Here is an 18,167-nt window from a genome sequence, read left to right as displayed (position 1 = left end):
AACTAAAACTGAATTAGAACTGAACTAGAACTGAACTAAAACTGAACTAGAACTGAACTTAAACTGATTTAAAACTGAACTTGAATTCCACTTGAAGTAATTTTCATTGCCTACCTTAAGGCTTCTTAAAAATCTTAACAATTGCATAGTTTTTAAACCTTATTTATTAAAAGTCTCTATTGTTTTCCACAATTTCTTTTTAGTTTCTACAAAAATATGTCACTTTATTACTTGATTTTCTTCATCATCATTTTTATGCCAATTTAAATATTATTTTTCTCTTATTTATCTCAATAACTGAAAATGACTTGGAAAAGTTGATAGATATTTTTCAGTTTTATTTTTTGTTGTTGCTGTTATTTTCATCTTGTGGTAATTGTTATTTTATGTCAATTGTTTGGAAAATTGTGTGGTTTTTGTAGGGTGTGTTTTGAGCGAAAAAAAGGTATTTTACATATTTATGCCATATTTGTATGATTTTTATGCAAAATAATATGTTTTTGTTTTCCTTTCGAAAGTAATGGGAAAATTGAAAAATAATTGTCATAGATTTAAGTGTTGTTTATGACTTGCTAAAAAATGTTTATGAAGTCTTTTAAATGTGGTTGTTTTTTAAAGGGGGATATGACAGGAATGTTATGAATTTAGGTTAGGAAAAGGTAAAATTAAAGTTTTTTTGCAGTAATAAAAAAACGACAGAATATTCAAGATTTCAGTTTAAGAGAGTTTAACTAACCCTATTCTAAAACCAAGTGAACTAGAGCTGAACTAGAACAGAACTAGAACAGAACTGGAACAGAACTGGAACAGAACTAGAAAAGAACTAGAACAGAACTAGAACAGAACTAGAACAGAACTAGAACAGAACTAGAACAGAACTAGAACAGAACTAGAACAGAACTAGAACAGAACTAGAACAGAACTAGAACTGAACTAGAACTGAACTAGAACTGAACTAGAACTGAACTAGAACTGAACTAGAACTGAACTAGAACTGACAGAACTGAACTAGAACTGAACTAGAACTGAACTAGAACTGAACTAGAACTGAACTAGAACTGAACTAGAACTGAACTAGAACTGAACTAGAACTGAACTAGAACTGAACTAGAACTGAACGAGAACTGAAACTAGAACTGAACTAGAACTGAACTAGAACTGAACTAGAACTGAACTAGAACTGAACTAGAACTGAACTAGAACTGAACTAGAACTGAACTAGAACTGAACTAGAACTGAACTAACTAGAACTGAACTAGAACTGAACTAGAACTGTACTAGAACTGAACTAGAACTGAACTAGAACTGAACTAGAACTGAACTAGAACTGAACTAGAAACTGAACTAGAACTGAACTAGAACTGAACTAGAACTGAACTAGAACTGAACTAGAACTGAACAGAACTAACTAGAACTAAGAAACTGAAACTAGAACTGAACTAGAACTGAACTAGAACTGAACTAGAACTGAATAGAACTGAACTAGAACTGAACTAAACTGAACTAGAACTGAACTAGAACTGAACTAGAACTGAACTAGAACTGAACTAGAACTGAACTAGACGACTAGAACTGACTAGAACTGAACTAGAACTGAACTAGAACTGACTAACTGAACTAGAACTGAACTAGAACTGAACTAGAACTGAACTAGAACTGAACTGAACTAGAACTGAACTAGAAACTGAACTAGAACTGAACTAGAACTGAACTAGAACTGAACTAGAACTGACTAGAAACTGAACTAGAACTGAACTAGAACTAAAACTGAACTAGAACTGAACTAGAACTGAACTAGAACTGAACTAGAATTGAACTAGAACTGAACTAGAACTGAAATAGAACTGAACTAGAAATGAACTAGAACTGAACTAGAACTGAACTAGAACTGAACTAGAACTGAACTAGAAATGAACTAGAACTGAACTAGAACTGAACTAGAAATGAACTAGAACTGAACTAGAACTGAACTAGAAATGAACTAGAACTGAACTAGAACTGAACTAGAACTGAACTGAACTAGAACTGAACTAGAACTGAACTAGAAACTGAACTAGAATTGAACTACAACTGAACTAGAACTGAACTAGAACTGAACTAGAACTGAACTAGAACTGAACTAGAACTGAACTAGAACTGAACTAGAACTGAACTAGAACTGAACTAAAACTGAACTAGAATTGAACTAGAACTGAACTAGAACTGAACTAGAACTGAACTAGAACTGAACTAGAATTAAACTAGAACTGAACTCGAGCTGAACTTGATCTTAACCAATTTCATTATAACATTCCTTTCAGTGTAGTTTAAACCAACATCATATCTTGTATTTACTTAAAAAAGCGTTAAAATAAAACAGCAAAGCAGACTACAAGAATTATTATTAAACTTATTAGCATTTTAAAGACATTTACAAGAATTATTATTAAACTTATTAGCATTTTAAAGACATTTACGCCTGCGCACACATCATCTACAAGCTGCGCAAACGTAAACAGCACCAACAAATACTCCTCAAGAACTTTTGAAAAGAAGAAGAAGAACAAAATCCATAAAGAGAAAAGTAAAAGAATGTTGTTGTTCTTACTTTACTGTTGTTTATTTGACTACAAGAACAAAAACAACAAAACACGAAAATGTAACTGGCTACACGAACTAACAACATAAATAAAGAACGACAATACACGAGACTTTCTTTAAGCTCTCCCTCATTCTTTCCCCTCTAAAGGGGTTTAAACACGTATGAGAGTGTGTGATCAAGTGGGGATAAACAAACAATTCTATACAAAACAAATAAACAGCAACAACAAAGTCAAGTCCAAATCCCAGTAAACAAACATACACTCATAAATAAATAAATGAGCAGGCCAAGCACGTACTTGCAAGAACAAGCATTCTTTCTCTTCCATACAACAAAGCATACAATTTAGTTTCAATGATTAAAAATTCAAAGCCATGGTTAACTAAAACAGAGCTGCAACGTTTAACGTTGACTTTAATCAAACACAAAGATCAATTATGAATCGAAATGCGTAAAAACGTTTCTTTCGACGGCAGCAGCAGCAACACGTTGAAAGACTTTCGAAGAAAAGAAATGGACATTGCTGTTCAATGGAAACCAACGTTTACGTTTAGTTTTATTACAGACTTTCGCGTGAAAAGATGTTGGCAATTTTTTGAAACGGTTAAAATTTGTTAAAAAGTATTGAACAAAAAAAAAAAAAAAAACAATCAATTAATATTCTTAACGGCAAAAAGAAAGAGAAATGTTCTAAAAAAACCCAAAAAAAAAAAGAAATTAATTTGAATAATTTAAAAACAAAAAAACTTAAAAGAAGACCTTTAAGCAGTGTGATTAATTTTCTAATAAATGTGTCAAAATCAAGCGTGAAATTGTTAAATAATTTTTGAAAAAAGTAATAACGAAACTAAATATACTCACCTAAACTAAAAATTGAATAACTTAAAAACAAATTACCTGAATTAAAATAAAAATAAAATTCTTTAATTTAATATCATTTTCCTCAAAATATACAATATTTCTAAAAAACATCAACATTTATAAACCCCTACACCAAGAGTTGATAAAAAATCTGACATTAAAGCAACAATAATCCACTAAAAACTTCACTATTAAAGATAAACTAAAGTTTTACAGAAATCTACTAGAACTAAACTGAACTAGAACTGAACTAGAACTGAAATAGAACTGAACTAGAACTGAACTAGAACTGAACTAAAACTGAACTAGAACTGAACTAGAACTGAACTAGAACTAAATTAGAGCTAATTAGAACTGCAACCAAACTTGAACTAACTAACTTAACTGTAGCTAAACAGAACTAGAACAGAACTAGAACAGAACTAGAACAGAACTAGAAAAGAACTAGAACAGAACTAGAACAGAACTAGAACAGAACTAGAACAGAACTAGAACAGAACTAGAACAGAACTAGAACAGAACTAGAACAGAACTAGAACCGAACTAGAACCGAACTAGAACAGAACTAGAACAGAACTAGAACAGAACTAGAACAGAACTAGAACAGAACTAGAACAGAACAGAACTAGAACAGAACTACAACAGAACTAGAACAGAACTAGAACAGAACTAGAACAGAACTAGAACAGAACTAGAACTGAACTAGAACTGAACTAGAACTGAACTAGAACTGAACTAGAACTGAACTAGAACTACTAGAACTGAACTAGAACTGAACTAGAACTAGAACTGAACTAGAACTGAACTAGAAACTGAACTAGAACTGAACTAGAACTGAACAAACCTAGACGAACTAGAACTGAACTAGAACTGAACTAGAAACTGAACTAGAACTAAATTAGAGCTAAATTAGACTGCACCAAACTTGAACTAACTAACTTAACTGTAGCTAAACAGAACTAGAACAGACTAGACAGAAAACTAGAACAGAACTAGAAAAGAACTAGAACAGAACTAGAACAGAACTAGAACAGAACTAGAACAGAACTAGAACAGAACTAGAACAGAACTAGAACAGAACTAGAACCGAACTAGAACCGAACTAGAACAGAACTAGAACGAACTAGAACAGAACTAGAACAGAACTAGAACAGAACTAGAACAGAACAGAACTAGAACAGAACTAGAACTGAACTAGAACAGAACATACGACAGAACAGAACTAGAACAGAACTAGAACAGAACGGAACAGAACTAGAACAGAACTAGAACAGAACTAGAACAGAACTAGAACAGAACTAGAACAGAACTAGAACAGAACTAGAACAGAACTAGAACAGAACTAGAACAGAACTAGAACAGAACTAGAACAGAACTAGAACAGAACTAGAACAGAACTAGAACAGAACTAGAACAGAACTAGAACAGAACTAGAACAGAACTAGAATAGAACTAGAACAGAACTAGAACAGAACTAGAACAGAACTAGAACAGAACAGAACTAGAACAGAACTAGAACAGAACTAGAACAGAACTAGAACAGAACTAGAACAGAACTAGAACAGAACTAGAACAGAACTGGAACAGAACTAGAACAGAACTAGAACAGAACTAGAACAGAACTAGAACAGAACAGAACAACTAGAACTAGAACAGAACAGAACTAGAACAGAATTAGAACAGAACTAGAACAGAACTAGAACAGAAACAGAACTAGAACAGAACAGAACAGAACTAGAACGAACTTAGAACAGAACTAGAACTAGACAACTAGAACTAGAACAGAACTAGAACAGAACTAGAACAGAACTAGAACAGAACTAGAACAGAACTAGAACAGAACTAGAACAGAACTAGAACAGAACTAGAACAGAACTAGAACAGAACTAGAACAGAACTAGAACAGAACTAGAACAGAACTAGAACAGAACTAGAACAGAACTAGAACAGAACTAGAACAGAACTAGAACAGAACTAGAACAGAACTAGAACAGAACTAGAACAGAACTAGAACAGAACTAGAACAGAACTAGAACAGAACTAGAACTAGAACAGAACTAGAACTGAACTAGAACAGAACTAGAACAGAACTAGAACTAGAACAGAACTAGAACAGAACTAGAACTGAACTAGAACTGAACTAGAACTGAACTAGAACTGAACTAGAACAGAACTAGAACAGAACTGGAACAGAAATAGAACAGAACTAGAACAGAACTGGAACAGAACTGGAACAGAACTATAACAGAACTAGAACAGAACTAGAACTGAACTAGAACTGAACTAGAACTGAACTAGAACAGAACTAGAGCTGAACTAGAACTGAACTAGAACAGAACTAGAACTGAACTAGAACTGATCTAGAACTGAATTAGAACTGAACTAGATCTGAACTAGAACTGAATTAGAACTAAACTAGAAGTGAACTAGAACTGAACTAGAACATCTAGAAGTGAAGAATGTTCTGATGAAAGCTTTTTATACAACAATTAATCCCAAACCTAGACTTTAAGCTTTTACAATTTTTTCGCTCTTGGTGTAGGGTATCTGAATACAATTATTGCCATTACAAACCCCTTGAAATCATTAACGGTATTTTTGTGTTTTTTTAATTTAACAGCTTTTAACTATGCATGTTTAGGAATTATTATACGAAGTGAATGCATGTGAAATGAAAAAACAAAATTCTATAGCGTGACAACACAACCAAGAATTCCGCAAGCAATTAACAACATATAAACTAAAGATTTTCTCAAAAATAATACATAATAACAAAAATAAAAGAAAATTATATAACAAACTCCTAACGTTACATTTAAACGTGTTTTAAACATTAACACCACAGAGTTCTTAAATTTTTAGTTAAGCCAACTAAAAACGTATTTGCAAAAACCACACAGTTATTATTCTTCGTTTTTTTTGTGAACAAAATGCTCCATTTACAACAAACTGTTTGTATTTTAATTGTTTCCTGTATTTGTTTAACAACAACAACAACGCTGGCACTAAATGAACGTGATGGAAATATTCTTCCTGGTAAATATCATGCTTACAGTCAACAGCAACAGCATCATCATACCAAAAAATTGCATGCTAAAGGCCTAGATTTGCCAACATCTCATCAAACCAAATTGGCAGCATCAACCCGACAAGAAAATCCCATCAAAACTTGGTTTGGTGTCTTTAATCGCAACAATTCAAAACCACAATCAAACACTACCACTAATGGAGTAAATACTAATCCAGCTGCTGCGGCTGTGGCCCAGGATACACTTTATGCAACAACATGTTCATGCAGGTAATTAAGTGTTAGTTTAAACTAAACGTTTTAATTAAGTAGTAGAATGTAAAATTGACCAGACCACATTTTTCCTTTAAGATTTTTTGTCAGTGTATTTTTATTTAATATGATAAGTTTAGGCCATAAAAAGAATTTTAAGAATAATGTGAACGTAATTGTCATACCAATTATTACTTTTTTTATTTGTTTGTCATTTACATTTCTGTTTTCTTATTTTTATTTCACCCACTTAATGTGTTTTGAATTTTAAAGCGAAATTCTTGTCAACAAATAAAAAAAAAATTAAATACTTTTAAAGGCGTCTTTAAGACACTTAAAATTCGTTTATATGTGATTTAGAATTAATCATAACAAGTTTAGTCAGTTTAGGGGGATTTAGTTGTAGTTTAAAATAGTTATAACAAATATTAACAATAATAAAACAATAAAACAACAAACTGGAAATAGGTCAATTTTCGATTTTAAAGTAGGTTGGTTGAATACTACCTCCTTATAAATCCTTAGTTCAGCTTTAATAGGAGATAAAATAAAGCTTTAGTTTAGCTTTAATGGTAACTTAGATAAGGCATTAGTCTAGCTTTGATTGGAACTTTATTTAATAGTAGCTTTTATAAAGCTTTGTCTAGTATATAGTCTAGTCTAGTTTGACAAAGTTTTAATTGCATCTGCTGCCAAAGCTTTAATTTGGCTTTAGTTAAGCTTCACTTAGTCTAGTCTATAGTCTAGCCAATAGTCTAGTCTATAGTCTAGTCTATAGTCTAGTCTATAATCTAGTCTCTAGTCTAGTCTCTAGTCTAGTCTCTAGTCTAGTCTCTAGTCTAGTCTCTAGTCTAGTCTCTAGTCTAGTCTATAGTCTAGTCTAGTCTAGTCTAGTCTAGTCTATAGTCTAGTCTATAGTCTAGTCTATAGTCTAGTCTATAGTCTAGTCTATAGTCTAGTCTATAGTCTAGTCTATAGTCTAGTCTAGTAGTCTAGTCTATAGTCTAGTCTATAGTCTAGTCTATAGTCTAGTCTATAGTCTAGTCTATAGTCTAGTCTATAGTCTAGTCTATAGTCTAGTCTAGTCTATAGTCTAGTCTATAGTCTAGTCTATAGTCTAGTCTATAGTCTAGTCTATAGTCTAGTCTATAGTCTAATCTATAGTCTTGTCTATAGTCTAATCTATAGTCTTGTCTATAGTCTAGTCTATAGTCTAGTCTATAGTCTAGTCTATAGTCTAGTCTATAGTCTAGTCTATAGTCTAGTCTATAGTCTAGTCTATAGTCTAGTCTATAGTCTAGTCTATAGTCTAGTCTATAGTCTAGTCTATAGTCTAGTCTATAGTCTAGTCTATAGTCTAGTCTATAGTCTAGTCTATAGTCTAGTCTATAGTCTAGTCTATAGTCTAGTCTATAGTCTAGTCTATAGTCTAGTCTATAGTCTAGTCTATAGTCTAGTCTATAGTCTAGTCTATAGTCTAGTCTATAGTCTAGTCTATAGTCTAGTCTATAGTCTAGTCTATAGTCCTAGTCTAGTCTATAGTCTAGTCTATAGTCTAGTCTATAGTCTAGTCTATAGTCTAGTCTATAGTCTATAGTCTAGTCTATAGTCTAGTCTATAGTCTAGTCTATAGTCTAGTCTATAGTCTAGTCTATAGTCTAGTCTATAGTCTAGTCTATAGTCTAGTCTATAGTCTAGTCTATAGTCTAGTCTATAGTCTAGTCTATAGTCTAGTCTATAGTCTAGTCTATAGTCTAGTCTATAGTCTAGTCTATAGTCTAGTCTATAGTCTAGTCTATAGTCTAGTCTATAGTCTAGTCTATAGTCTAGTCTATAGTCTAGTCTATAGTCTAGTCTAGTCTATAGTCTAGTCTATAGTCTAGTCTATAGTCTAGTCTATAGTCTAGTCTATAGTCTAGTCTATAGTCTAGTCTATAGTCTAGTCTATAGTCTAGTCTATAGTCTAGTCTATAGTCTAGTCTATAGTCTAGTCTATAGTCTAGTCTATAGTCTAGTCTATAGTCTAGTCTATAGTCTAGTCTATAGTCTAGTCTATAGTCTAGTCTATAGTCTAGTCTATAGTCTAGTCTATAGTCTAGTCTATAGTCTAGTCTATAGTCTAGTCTATAGTCTAGTCTATAGTCTAGTCTATAGTCGTCTATAGTCTAGTCTATAGTCTAGTCTATAGTCTAGTCTATAGTCTAGTCTATAGTCTAGTCTATAGTCTAGTCTATAGTCTAGTCTATAGTCTAGTCTATAGTCTAGTCTATAGTCTAGTCTATAGTCTAGTCTATAGTCTAGTCTACAGTCTGGACTATAGTCTAGTCTACAGTCTGGACTATAGTCTAGTCTACAGTCTGGACTATATTCTAGTCTATAGTCTCGACTATAGTTTAGTCTATAGTCTAGTCTATAGTCTAGTCTATAGTCTAGTCTAGTCTATAGTCTGGTCTAAAGCCTGGACTATAGTCTAGTCTATAGCCTGTACTATAGTCTAGTCTAGTCTATGATATGAACTATAGTCTGAAATATAGTCTAGCCTATAGTCTGAAATATAGTCTAGTCTATAGTATGGACTGCAGTCTACACTATAATATGGATTAAAGTAGGATCTTGGTTTAGCTTTAGTAGTGGTTTATTAAAGAGTCATAGTTTTGCGTTAGTCGTGGTTAATTGTTGTGTTTTAGTTTAGCTTTTATCGTACATCATTTTAGAGTCTTAATTTTTCTTTAATCTCAGCTTAATTTACAATCTCTAATCTCTATTTAAAAGTAAAAGTTATTAAAAGAAATTTCACTTAGTTTATTATTTAAATCTCAGTTAACAATAATTAGACTAATAAATAATGGCAATGTTTTGTTTCTTAAATTAAATTAATTACAGCAGATAAAATGAAACACTTAACTTGTTTTACTTTAATACAAACTTTAAATTTCACAAACTTTAGTTTTAAAACAAGAAAAGATTAAATTAAAGCAACAATAAAACCAGTTTAAGATAAATTATTAACAATAAAATCCCATTAAATTGTTTTAAAGAAACAAAAGAATTTCTGAAAAAAAAAATTAAAGAAGAAGATGCTGGTTAACAGCATGTTTCATTTTAAAACAAAATTGCAGAGAACAAAGTCCATTAACTTGAAACAGAGTTTTTTTTATAAAAGGAAGTGATTGTATTCGAAATGAAATGATCAACCTGGTTGTGTTTTTTTTTTTTTGGAAAAATTAAATTTTTGCTTATTTTTTATATATACACTTTCAACCGATATTAGGTCATGTGAAGACAAAGAACTAATAAATTGTTTTATGTTTCATTTAATCATTTTTTTATCATTTGGGCCTTTTTAATGCTAATTTTATTTATTTTTTGAGGCCTTCTTTTGGCAAGAAGGAGAAATTTAAAAACAATGGTATGGAGATAAAAGAGTGTTCAGATGTTTACAACGACTTTAGGAGGAGCTACATATGAAAATATTTTTAGGTAAGCTTTACGCTTTAATCGTGAATCAGTGGAGAGGCAAGTTTTAGCTCTTATTGTGAGACTTAATGAAGTATTAGTTAAGATATCATTTCATCATAGAACTGAACTAGAACTGAACTGAACTAGAACTGAACTAGAACTGAACTAGAACTTAACTAGAACTGAACTAGAACTGAACTAGAACTGAACTAGAACTGAACTAGAACTGAACTAGAACTGAACTAGAACTGAACTAGAACTCAACTAGAACTGAACTAGAACTGAACTAGAACTGAACTACAACTGAACTAGAATTGAACTAGAACTGAACTGAACTGAACTACAACTGAACTACAACTGAACTACAACTAACTAGAACTGAACTAGAACTGCACTAGAACTGAACTAGAACTGAACTAGAACTGAACTAGAACTGAACTAGAACTGAACTAGAACTGAACTAGAACTGAACTAGAACTGAACTAGAACTGAACTAGAACTGAACTAGAACTGAACTGGAAACTGAACTAGAACTGAATGAACTAGAACTGAACTAGAACTGAACTAGAATATGAACTAGAACTAAACTAGAACTGAACTAGAACTGAACTAGAAACTGAACTAGAACTGAACTAGAACTGAACTAGAACTGAACTAGAACTGAACTAGAACTGAACTAGAACTAGAACTAGAACTGAACTAGAACTGAACTAGAACTGAACTAGAACTGAACTAGAACTGAACTAGAAACTGAACTAAAACCGAACTAGAACTAGAACTGAACTAGAACTGAACTAGAACTGAAACTAGAACTGAACTAGAACTGAACTAGAACTGAACTAGAACTGAACTAGAACTGAACTAGAACTGAAACTAACTGAAGAACTGAACTAGAACTGAACTAGAACTGAACTAGAACTGAACTAGAACTGACTAGAACTGAACTAGAACTGAACTAGAACTGAAACTAGACTGAAAAACTGAACTAGAACTGAACTAGAACTGAACTAGAACTGAACTAGAACTGAACTAGAACTGAACTAGAACTGAACTAGAACTGAACTAGAACTGAACTAGAACTGAACTAGAACTGAACTAGAACTGAACTAGAACAGAACTAGAACAGAACTAGAACAGAACTAGAACTGAACTAGAACTGAACTAGAACAAACTAGAACAGAACTAGAACAGAACTAGAACAGAACTAGAACAGAACTAGAACAGAACTAGAACAGAACTAGAACAGAACTAGAACAGAACTAGAACAGAACTAGAACAGAACTAGAACAGAACTAGAACAGAACTAGAACAGAACTAGAACAGAACTAGAACAGAACTAGAACAGAACTAGAACAGAACTAGAACAGAACTAGAACAGAACTAGAACAGAACTAGAACAGAACTAGAACAGAACTAGAACAGAACTAGAACAGAACTAGAACAGAACTAGAACAGAACTAGAACAGAACTAGAACAGAACTAGAACAGAACTAGAACAGAACTAGAACAGAACTAGAACAGAACTAGAACAGAACTAGAACAGAACTAGAACAGAACTAGAACAGAACTAGAACAGAACTAGAACAGAACTAGAACAGAACTAGAACAGAACTAGAACAGAACTAGAACAGAACTAGAACAGAACTAGAACAGAACTAGAACAGAACTAGAACAAACTAGAACAGAACTAGAACAGAACTAGAACAGAACTAGAACAGAACTAGAACAGAACTAGAACAGAACTAGAACAGAACTAGAACAGAACTAGAACAGAACTAGAACAGAACTAGAACAGAACTAGAACAGAACTAGAACAGAACTAGAACAGAACTAGAACAAAACTAGAACAAAACTAGAACAGAACTAGAACAGAACTAGAACAGAACTAGAACAGAACTAGAACAGAACTAGAACAGAACTAGAACAGAACTAGAACAGAACTAGAACTGAACTAGAACTGAACTAGAACTGAACTAGAACTGAACTAGAACTGAACTAGAACTGAACTAGAACTGAACTAGAACTGAACTAGAACTGAACTAGACTGAACTAGAACTGAACTAGAACTAGAAACTGAACTAGAACTGAACTAGAACTGAACTAGAACTGAACTAGAACTGAATTAGAACTGAACTGAACTAGAACTGAACTAGAACTGAACTAGAACTGAACTAGAACTGAACTAGAACTGAACTAGAACTAGAACTGAACTAGAACTGAACTAGAACTGAACTAGAACTGAACTAGAACTGAACTAGAACTGAACTAGAACTGAACTAGAACTGAACTAGAACTGAACTAGAACTGAACTAGAACTAGAACTGAACTAGAACTGAACTAGAACTAAACTAGGACTAAACTAGAACTAACTAGAACTGAGTTTGAATGAAAATGAAAAAGTTATGATCAAAGCTTTAACTGTGAGTTAGTATACTGTCTAAGTTAAGCTTTAGTCAAAGTTCATTCCTCTGATCTTCCAAACTTTCTAATAAACTAAAATTACCCTTTCCAACTTAAACAACTACACTGCAAGTAAATGAATATAAATGTTCTGTTTTGAAATGTGTGATTCATAAAATCTCCCCAAATCGAAAAAACAAGAAGCAAAACAATACAATAAAATATGAATAAATTTAAAACAAAATACTGAACAAAAAAAATGTGTGTCATTGGCCTAAATAAATATAAAAAAACTTAACACAATTTAACATTTATTGATATACAATTTGTTTTCTTTTTTTTTATTATTGTAAATAAAAATTGGTCTAAATGTGGATTAAGCCAAAAATAAAAGTAGGTCTTCTGTTAAGTTCGCTGTAAGTGTTAAGAGTGGAAAAATTGAAACAAATTTTTAAGGAAATAAAAAAATTTATAGGGATTTTTATTAAATTAGTTTTCAAAGGCCCATAAAAACAAGGAGAAATTTTTAAACAGAGAAGGCTGGATATAAAAATTTGCATAACTTTTGAGTTTATGGTGAGGCAGAATTGTTGTTTTCAGAGCCTTAAACGGGAGTTTAATAAAATTTTACAGTGTAAATAAAATGTTTATAGGGTCAGAAATAACGGTGTTAAAAATCAACAAAATTAATGCATAAATAACTGAGTTATAGGCATATGAAGTAGTGTATTAAAAAAGAATTTTCTAATCAAATATTTTAAACTAAAATCAAATAAATCTAAACCGAGATTAAGTTTGACAGCTATATTTGGTTTAGATTCTTAGGTTCCATTTAGAGTCTTTTACAAATATTTACTCCATTTAGTTAAGACTATTAACGTCAGGAATTTCTTTATTTAGAAATATTCCAATAACGCAAACTTGCAACAATTATTACGTTTTAAATATTTGCCACACAACTTATTACATGGATGAGACAATTTATTATGGGCAACATTTATAAGCCACAAACTGGTATTTTTTCAAGCAACTAACTGCAAAAACAAAAAAAAAACAAAAACGAGAAAGAAAATAAGTTGCGTAAGTTTTTCTTTAGCTCCTTTCTCCGCCCAAGATCCAATACAAAACCAGTAAGTAAGTGAATTGAGATTTTCTCTGTCTTCTGCTGCTACAGCTTGTCATAAAACTTTCAATAGTTGTTTGCCCACAGACAGTTATGTTGTTGACTATACATTTATTTATGCAACATCGAAACGTTCGTCCGTCCGTCCGTCTCACAAGCTACCAAAAGTAGATGTTAAAGAATCATTGTCACTTTGGTTAGGAAAAAGCAAATTTTCTACATGGACTTATTTTATGGGTTGATTTATGCGAATGAGTAAGTTGACACACAAACACAGGAAGATATGCAGGAATAAGGAAAAAACAGCGATAATATGAATCGGTGGCCAGAATTATGGAATGAAAAGAAAAACTAGTTTTTTTATTTCATCCTATGAAGCAACAAGTTGTTGGCAGAATTATGAAAACCAGAAACGGTTTACTATAAATTTTCAATGCTACTAGAAATAACATAAATTTGTCATATTTAAATAGTAATATTTGCAGAATAATGTTGGTGATAATAACTATTAGATAAATGAAATTAAGCTATTTGAAGATCTGGGCTTAAAACTAAACTAGGACTTAAAACAAATCAATTAAAAACTAGTTCATTCAGTCTAGGACAGTTCTAGCTTACTTCTACCTTCAAGTTCTAGTTCAGTTTTAGGTTCAGTTCTAGTTCAGTTCTAGGTCAGTTCGAGTTCAAGTGCTTAGTTCAGGGCGAGTTCAGTTCTAGTTCAGTTCTAGGTTCAGTTCTAGTTCAGTTCTAGTTCATAGTTCTAGTTCAGTTCTAGTTCAGTTCTAGTTCAGTTCTAGTTCAGTTCTAGTTGCAGTTCTAGGTTCAGTTCTAGTTCAGTTCTAGTTCAGGTTCTAGTTCAGTTCTATTCAAGTTCTAGTCGTCGTTCTAGTTCAGTTCTAGTTCAGTTCTAGTTCAGTTCTAGTTCAGTTCTAGTTCAGTTCTAGTTCAGTTCTAGTTCAGGTTCTAGTTCAGTTCTAGTTCAGTTCTAGTTCAGTTCTAGTTCAGTTCTAGTTCAGTTCTAGTTCAGTTTCTAGTTCAGTTCTAGTTCAGTTCTAGTTCAGTTCTAGTTCAGTTCTAGTTCAGTTCTATTCAGTTCTAGTTCAGTTCTAGTTCAGTTCTAGTTCAGTTCTAGTTCAGTTCTAGTTCAGTTCTAGTTCAGTTCTAGTTCAGTTCTAGTTCAGTTCTAGTTTCAGTTCTAGTTCAGTTCTAGTTCTGTTCTAAGTCAGTTCTAGTTCAGTTCTAGTTTCTAGTTCTGTGCTAGTTCTGTTCTAGTTTCTGTTCTAGTTCTGTTCTAGTTCTGTTCTAGTTCTGTTCTAGTTCTGTTCTAGTTCTGTTCTAGTTCTGTTCTAGTTCTGTTACTAGTTCTGTTCTAGTTCTGTTCTAGTTCTAGTTCTAGTTCTGTTCTAGTTCTGTTCTAGTTCTGTTCTAGTTCTGTTCTAGTTCTGTTCTAGTTCTGTTCTAGTTCTGTTCTAGTTCTGTTCTAGTTCTGTTCTAGTTCTGTTCTAGTTCTGTTCTAGTTCTGTTCTAGTTCTGTTCTAGTTCTTTTCTAGTTCTGTTCTAGTTCTGTTCTAGTTCTGTTCTAGTTCTGTTCTAGTTCTGTTCTAGTTCTGCTCTAGTTCTGTTCTGTTCTGTTCTGTTCTGTTCGTTCTGTTCTAGTTCTGTTCTAGTTCTGTTCTAGTTCTGTTCTAGTTCTGTTCTAGTTCTGTTCTAGTTCTGTTCTAGTTCTGTTCTAGTTCTGTTCTAGTTCTGTTCTAGTTCTGTTCTAGTTCTGTTCTAGTTCTGTTCTAGTTCTGTTCTAGTTCTGTTCTAGTTCTGTTCTAGTTCTGTTCTAGTTCTGTTCTAGTTCTGTTCTAGTTCTGTTCTAGTTCTGTTCTAGTTCTGTTCTAGTTCTGTTCTAGTTCTGTTCTAGTTCTGTTCTAGTTCTGTTCTAGTTCTGTTCTAGTTCTGTTCTAGTTCTGTTCTAGTTCTGTCTATTCTGTTCTAGTTCTGTTCTAGTTCTGTTCTAGTTCTGTTCTAGTTCTGTTCTGGTTCTGTTCTAGTTCTGTTCTAGTTCTGTTCTAGTTCTGTTCTAGTTCTGTTCTAGTTCTGTTCTAGTTCTGTTCTAGTTCTGTTCTAGTTCTGTTCTAGTTCTGTTCTAGTTCTGTTCTAGTTCTGTTCTAGTTCTGTTCTAGTTCTGTTCTAGTTCTGTTCTAGTTCTGTTCTAGTTCTGTTCTAGTTTCTAGTTCTGTTCTAGTTCTGTTCTAGTTCTGTTCTAGTTCTGTTCTAGTTCTGTTCTAGTTCTGTTCTAGTTCTGTTCTAGTTCTGTTCTAGTTCTGTTCTAGTTCTGTTCTAGTTCTGTTCTAGTTCTGTTCTAGTTCTGTTCTAGTTCTGTTCTAGTTATGTTCTAGTTCTGTTCTAGTTCTGTTCTAGTTCTGTTCTAGTTCTGTTCTAGTTCTGTTCTAGTTTGTTCTAGTTCTGTTCTAGTTCTGTTCTAGTTCTGTTCTAGTTCTGTTCTAGTTCTGTTCTAGTTCTGTTCTAGTTCTGTTCTAGTTCTGTTCTAGTTCTGTTCTAGTTCTGTTCTAGTTCTGGCCTAGTTGTTCTAGTTCTGTTCTAGTTCTGTTCTAGTTCTGTTCTAGTTCTGTTCTAGTTCTGTTCTAGTTCTGTTCTAGTTCTGTTCTAGTTCTGTTCTAGTTCTGTTCTAGTTCTGTTCTAGTTCTGTTCTAGTTCTGTTCTAGTTCTGTTCTAGTTCTGTTCTAGTTCGTTCTAGTTCTGTTCTAGTTCTGTTCTAGTTCTGTTCTAGTTCTGTTCTAGTTCTTTCTAGTTCTGTTCTAGTTCTGTTCTAGTTCTGTTCTAGTTCTGTTCTAGTTTTGTTCTAGTTCTGTTCTAGTACTGTTCTAGTTCTGTTCTAGTTCTGTTCTAGTTCTGTTCTAGTTCTGTTCTAGTTCTGTTCTAGTGTTGTTAGTTCTGTTCTAGTTCAGTTCTAGTTCTGTTCTAGTTCTGTTCTAGTTCTGTTCTAGTTCTAGTTCTGTTCTAGTTCTGTTCTAGTTCTGTTCTAGTTCAGTTTAATATCATACATACAAAATGTATTATGTAGGCATATTCATAAAAGATCTATAAGAACATTTCCCTCAAAGATCTTTAATTGATTTGCGCTAAAAATGCTAAAAAAAATATTCAAAAAATTATTTATAAAATTTGCAAAAATTCTTGGCCAAACGCCAGACAGATGAATGCTAAACATTTCCAAAGCAGTCACATATTGAATACCACATTTCAAGAAATCTTAAAGATTATTAAAAATCGCTTATGACATTTTGCACAATTTATGACATTTTCCTCGTAATAATTCTCTCACAATTTTTTTCTCTATTCCTAGATGTGGAGAACGCAATGATGAATCACGTATTGTAGGTGGCACTACCACGGGCGTTAGTGAATATCCCTGGATGGCACGCTTAAGTTATTTCAATCGTTTCTATTGTGGTGGCACTCTCATCAATGATCGTTATGTTTTGACTGCGGCCCATTGTGTTAAGGGTTTTATGTGGTTTATGATTAAGGTTACATTTGGAGAACATGATCGTTGTAATGATAAGGAAAGACCAGAAACAAGATTTGTTTTAAGAGCTTTTACACAAAGTTCAGTTTTTCCAATTTTGATAATGATATTGCTTTTGTTGCGTTTGAATGATCGTGTTCCCATTACAAGTTTCATAAGACCCATTTGTTTGCCCAGAGCGGAGGAGAGAAATGAATTGTTTGTGGGCACTAAGGGTATTGCCACCGGCTGGGTACTTTGAAGGAGGATGGCAAAACCTTCTTGCCTATTACAAGAAGTGGAAGTGCCCGTGTTGGATAATGAAACATGTGTGGCTCAGACAAATTATACTCAGAAGATGATCACCAAGAATATGATGTGTGCTGGCTATCCCGGCAAGGGAGAACGTGACAGTTGCCATGGGGACTCTGGTGGTCCTCTTGTGCGTTTGCGACCTGACGATAAACGTTATGAACAAATTGGTATTGTGTCTTGGGGTAATGGTTGTGCTAGACCCAATTATCCCGGAGTTTATACCAGAGTTACGAAATATTTGGATTGGATAGTAGAGAATTCAAAAGATGGCTGCTTTTGGCGATGAGGATTTTTGAAGGAAATGGAGATTATAACATTAAATAAGTAACTAAAAATAAGCAGGAAATTGAATAAAGATTTGATTTTGCCAACTAGATTTAAGAAATATAAAGGTACCAAAAGGAAATATTCTTTCATGTATCCTTCTTATTAAGCATTTAAAATTGGTTACTTAGGGATTCTTTTATGAATTTAAAATTTGTAAATTTTGTCTTTAAGAGTTGGCAGTTTGGATAATTTGTATGTATATTTATTGCCTTAAATACCATAGTCCTTTAAACTTTTATACATTTTTGATAAGTCTTAAAAAATAAAACAGAAAATAAATAATGAAAACAGAATATGTCTAATT

The 18,167-nt window shown here is 32.8% G+C and overlaps 1 pseudogene; it reads left to right on the top strand.

Annotated features, from left to right (window-relative positions):
• Window positions 1-3,213: 3,213 nt before the first annotated feature.
• On the top strand, window positions 3,214-17,936 carry LOC119615274 (annotated as a pseudogene).
• The last annotated feature ends 231 nt before the right edge of the window (window positions 17,937-18,167 follow it).

The sequence above is a fragment of the Lucilia sericata genome, unplaced genomic scaffold (assembly GCF_015586225.1).
Source record: "Lucilia sericata isolate MDLA Ls3-8-SP2 unplaced genomic scaffold, ASM1558622v1 Contig004723F_arrow, whole genome shotgun sequence".
In the NCBI taxonomy this organism is placed as follows: Eukaryota; Metazoa; Arthropoda; class Insecta; order Diptera; family Calliphoridae; genus Lucilia; species Lucilia sericata.
Note: the sequence above shows the minus strand (reverse complement) of the source record. Positions and strands in the feature narration are given on the sequence as shown.